Here is a 6,000-nt window from a genome sequence, read left to right as displayed (position 1 = left end):
CATTATTATTTGGGTTAAACTGTGGCAGGAGGATGGAAGAGAAGAAATACCCTGTTTACTCAGAAATGGCCTCTGTGACTTTTTGAATCTGTTAGAAATTTTTCTAGATAATCAGGTTTCCTCTTGCCCTACGTCTCTGAGTTAAAAATTGAAATGCATTTTGAAACAAAGAGTTAAGGTTGCTAAGTGTTGTGACCCATAGACTTTATATCATTGATATTATTGACAACATCTGTGAATTTTTAAATATGTATTATTAACTGTGTAAATTATTGAGGCAAATTTGGGAAAATGCTTGATTTTTTTATTACCGGAAATAATGTACTTTAAACTGAGGACTTCCTACATTATAAAATAATACCATTTGTTTTAGGGGGGGAAAAGTAGTTGATAGGGATTGGAAGTCTTGGTTTTCAGGCACTTTTTTTTTTTAAAGAGAGGATTTCTTTCTTTTAAGTTTTTACTTATTTGACAGACAGGGATCACTAGTAGGCAGAGAGGCAGGCAGAGAGAGAGAGAGAGAAAGGGGGAAGCAGGCTCCCTGCTGAGCAGAGAGCCCAATGTGGGGCTCAATCCCAGGACCCTGGGATCATGACCTGAGCCCAAGGCAGAGGCCCAACCCACTGAGCCACCCAGATGCCCTTCAGGCACTTCTGTATTATACAGATGAGAAAGTATAAGTTCACAGAAACCAAACAAAAGTTTTAAGACCATTAATGAAATTGAGGACAGGACAATTACCAAAACCAAGGTTTCTATACTCTAGTGGGTTTCTTATCCAACATGGTCATAGATGTATTTGGTCATTCCAAAAAATAAATAAACAATTAAAAATAAAAAGTTCATTTAATAGGACAAAAGTAAATAACTTGTTAGATCAAGGCAGCCCCTCAAATTGAAGGGATTCATGTTATAAGATTATAAATTCTAAGTTTGTATTCTGTAAATGAGGAAGCTAATGGCTATAGAGGCAATTCAGCCATGGTCATTATAGGAAGATAATGGCTAATCTAGAGATAGAAACAACTTCTTCAGCTTTTGACGTGTCATCTCTCATAAGAAACTAGACAGCATCCTTTCTATGAACAAAAGCAAAAGATGATGTAACGGATATAAATAAATCAGTTTTAATCTACAAAATCCCTAATGGTCAGAAACTGGTCTCTTGTTTGTGTTTGTTTAAGGTGTTTGTTTGTTTGTTTGTTTTGCCATTAGCTTATCTTATGCTTATTTAAAATTTATATTATCCTATAAAACAAAGGAAAAGGGGTAAGATTAGTAAATTAATACTTATTAAGTATCTTCCATATGATAGGAATTATACTGGCATTTTGGTCTGTCATTTCCATTGATTCCTCACAGAAACACTGAATGCAGTTGCATTAGTCCCAATTAAGAAGAACAACAATTTTTTTTAAAGAGATTTATTTATTTATTTGATAGAGAGAAAGAGAACACATAGCAACGGGGAGGGGCAGATGAGGAAGGAAATGGAATCTCAAGCAGACCCAGGGCTGAGTACAGAGCCCCATGCAAGTCTTGATTCTACAACCCTGAGATCATGACCCAAGCTGAAACCAAGAGTGAGATGCCTAACTACCAGCACCACCTTGGCACCCCAAGAAGAACAGCTGTTGAAGCTATGACTTGTATAGGCCAACTGTGGAGAAGTTGTGATTCCAAAAGAATACCTAGTCTGATGATTGAAAAGTGATTTTAGAAAAATCAAGAATCTTTACCTACATTCATTAGAATTTGGGAAATCTTTTATGTACTTACCCTGTAGACACTTTGATAAATCCATTTGTGATTTTCTAGAAATAAAGGGGGAAAAAAAGAGTATAATATTCAGTCTAATTCAGGTTATACTAAAGATATATGTGCACATGTTCCATTCTGCTCATATAGTTTCATAGCCCACTGCTTTTCTGCTACCCTCAGTCCTCATATCAGGAGTTATTTATGTTCCTGGCACATCATATATTATAAACTGTAACCATATAAATGTGCATAATCCTCCCCTCTTGGCTCTGTAAACTTTGATCTTTCATCCACTATCCTTCACTTTTATTAAATAGAATTGTGAATGCAGTTCTTCTTAAGGATAATTTTCTGCCATGATATATGAATAAGTATTTCATAGCTAGTATTATGGGAAATAGTAAACCCACATTATGAAATAGAATAAATAGTGCTTGGAAATTTGTTAGTCCTTGGTGTGTCTCTCCACTTCACCATGAGATCATATTCATGTCATTTAGTCATTGAAACATTTGAAAATATAACAGTAGGGAGCTGCTATCATGTGACTAAGAAAGACTGTGATAGAACACATTTGTTTTAATGCTACTTGGCTTCTGTTTTAATCTTAAAAAAGTATAAGTAACTGCAGTAGAAATATATTAGACATTGGAAGGATTAAAGAAAAAACTGAGGAGAGGAAAATGGTAGCTGAGTGGGAGGATCCTAGGCTTGTTTCAGCCCATAAACACAAGTAGATAACTATAAGTTCATCCTAAATGCACCAGAAGTCAACCTGAAGACTGAAAGAACACACTCCACAACTGAGGGAGAGAAGAGGCCACAATGAAGAAGGTAGGAAGTATGGAGTTGTGGTTTAGGGGAAACAGATCATGGATGCTATGGAGGGGAGGAAGCCATGGTCGCAGAGAAGGGAGAAAGGGAGAGAGAAAAAGAGAGAGAGAGGAACACACAAGGGAATGTGAAAAGAGAACATTTCCCCAAAGCCATTGATTTGTAAAAGGAAAGGGACTCAATTGCATGAGTTCCTGCAACCAGCTGGCTTTAAAGACTGGAGTTTTAAAGGTCATCAGGCTTGGCTGGGATAGAGGTCAGAGGTCACTGCCCTAGTCCTGGAGAGAAGGCAGGCAAATAACTTGGGAGCAGACAGCATGGAAACAGTGATCAAAGAACACCTGAGGCACACAGTGGGGAGGTTATTTGCTCTTGGAGTGCTTCCCTGAAAGGGAGCATTCATGTGAGGGAACAAAGGAGCTGACTGGCACCATTTCCCCCCACCCTCATCCCTCAGCATAATCACAGAGCTACCTGAGGGAAGCAGCTCAGGTTGGACACTGGCAGCTTATACCAAGCCCCAACCCCTGTGCTCTGGAAGGACTGCCCTGTCAGTCAAGCTTGCCTCACTCCCAACACAGTGGGCCCCTATCCAAGAAGACCAGCACAAGCCCCTGCCCATCCCACATCTCCTGATCAGAGAGTTTTACAGTTCTGGTGAAGTGAGTCTCAGGTCTCATTTCACAAACAGGCTAGAACATATGCCTTAAAAATTGCCACATCAGCTACCCACAGCAGGTAAGGAGAGCCTCTGCAGACAATAGGCCTAAAAAACAGAGCAGCCAAAACACAGCAGCAGAGTACATGCAGCACATACTGGAGATGCTCCCTGAAATGCCAGGCCCTGGGCACTACATGGTTTCTTCTGTGTAAGGCTATTACTTGAAGGAACAGTAGACATAACTAGCTTAGAGAAGAATGCAGAGACTCAAGGAATTTATCCCAAATGAAAGAACAAAATAAGATCACAGACAGATCCAAGTGAAACATATATAAGTAAAGTGACTGATAGCAAATTTAGAGCAACAATCACAAGGGTACCCTCTGGACTTGAGAAAAGAATAGACTACATCAGGGACACCTTTACCACAGAGATAGAAGAGTTAGAAAAGAATCAATAAGAGATGAAGAATGAAATAAGTGAGGCCGCAAACAGGTTTGATGCAATGAACAGGCTGGAAGAAATAGAGGAATGAATTCGTGACCTGGGAGATAAAATAATGGAAAATAATGAAGCTGAACAAAAGAGAGAAAGAAGAATTTGCAACACAGGAATAGACTTAGAGAAACTCAATGACTCTGTCAAATGTAATAACATTCATATTATAGGGGTCTCAGAAAAAGAAGAGAGAAAATGGGCAGATAATTTATTTCAAGAAATAATAGAAGAAGACTTCCCTAATCTGAGGAAGAAAGCAGAATCCAGATCTGGAGGCACAGAGAACCCTCCTCCCCACAGTCAAAGTCAACAAAAGCAGGCCAACACCAACGCATATTGTAATTAAATTTGCAAAATGTGCTGATAAAGAAAAAAGTGTTTTTTTTTTTTTCTTTAGAGAAAAAAGAGAAAGCAGCAAGATGAACGAAGTCCTTAACTTGCAAAGGAAACCCCATAATTCCAGCTGGAGATTTCTCAACAGAAATTTGGCAACCAGAAGAGAGTGGCATGATACATTCAAAATGCTGAATGGGAAAAATCTGCAGCCAAGAATCCTCTGCCTAGCAAAGCTATCATTCAGAATAGAAGAGATAAAGAGTCTCCCAGACAAACAAAAACTAAAGGAGTTTGTGACCAGTACATCAGCTCTGCAGGAAATATTAAAGAGGACTCTCCAAATGCAAAGGAGAGACTAAAAATTATAAAGACAAGAAAGGATCAGAGAAAATCCCCAGAAACAATGACAAAACAAATAATAAAATGGGAATAAATATATATCTACAATAATGATTCTGAATGTAAATGGCCTAAATCCTCTAACCAAAAAAACACAGGGTACCAAATGGATAAAAAAATAAATAAAACCACAACCAAAAACAAAACACATCTCTGTGCTGCTTATAAGAGATTCATTTTAGACCTACAAACTCTTACAGATTGAAAGTGAGGGAGTGGAGATACATTATCAAGCAAATTGATGTCAAAAGAAAGCCAGAGTAGCAATAACTGTATCAGACAAATTAGACTTTTCTGTTCTTATATTGTTTTTAATCCTGCTTTGGTAGTAGGGTAGTACTGGCCTCCTAAAATAATTTCGAATGTGTTTCTTCTATTCTGCTATTTGTAAGATTTTGATAAATATTGTCATTAATTGTTTTTTTAATGTTAGAATTCAGTGAAACCATGCAGTCCTAGACTTTTCTGAGATTTTCAATTCCTAATTCAACTTTCATTCTTATTATTGGTTTAAGAAGATTACCTATTTCTTGGATGCAGGATTCATTATTCAGTCTTGGTAACTTAAGCAATTTTAGGACTTACCTGTTCTTTTTCTAATTTATCTGATTTGTCAGTATATAACTGTTTATAGTATTCTGTTACTGTACTATGTGTTTGTGTGGTTATCTAATGTATTGTTTTCTCTTCCATTTCTCACTTTGGCTTTTTGAGTCTTCTGTCTTCTTTTTCTCAGTTAATGTAGTTAAAGCACTGCCAATTTTGTTTATTTCTTTTTTTTTTTTTACTTCGTTTTGAAAAATTGGTCATCACTTTCAAAGTTATGTTATTGTTTATTCTGGTCTCTTTTATTTCTGATTTTTCTTTATTTCCTTTCTTTACTAAATTTCAGTTAAATTTCTTCTTTTTCTGGTTCCTTGTATAATGTTAAGTTGTGTATTTGAACTTTTTTTCCCTCAAAACAAACATTTATAATATAAATTTCACTCTAACATTTGTTTTTACTGTATCCCATAGGTTGTATTCTCTTTTTCTTTTGTTTTGAGACATATTTTGATTTGCCACTTGATTTCTTATTTGGTCCATTGCTTTGCAGTAGTGTGTATTTAATATTTACATATCAAATATTAATAATTCCTAAAAAGAAATAAATTTTATTCAGCACTTACTATGTACCAGACAGCACTGCCATACAGCATAAATTAGAAATGATTTAGATTAAAGAAATGCACTTACTCTTTATTGTTTTCTTTTGCATTTCCTAAATAATCAATCTGGTTTGCTTTTCACTGTGTCAAATAGATAAGCCTTTATAAAGATATAGCTGATTTTAAAGGGAATATAAAGTTTCTTTTCTGTAATATGAATCTCCTTTTAATGTGGAACTTATCATATCTCATAGCTTTGCTCTCACTAATACATTTGGTATTTTCCCAAGGCCATAGGATTCTGATTGCCTTCTTTTCTATACTAGATATTCTGTGTGAGGTTCCTTCACCAAATATTACTGA

This window comes from Mustela putorius, unplaced genomic scaffold (assembly GCF_011764305.1).
Source record: "Mustela putorius furo isolate JIRA1106 unplaced genomic scaffold, ASM1176430v1.1 tig00000174_pilon_pilon_pilon, whole genome shotgun sequence".
In the NCBI taxonomy this organism is placed as follows: Eukaryota; Metazoa; Chordata; class Mammalia; order Carnivora; family Mustelidae; genus Mustela; species Mustela putorius.
The sequence above is the reverse complement of the archived record's forward strand: the minus strand, read 5'-3'. Positions refer to the sequence as shown.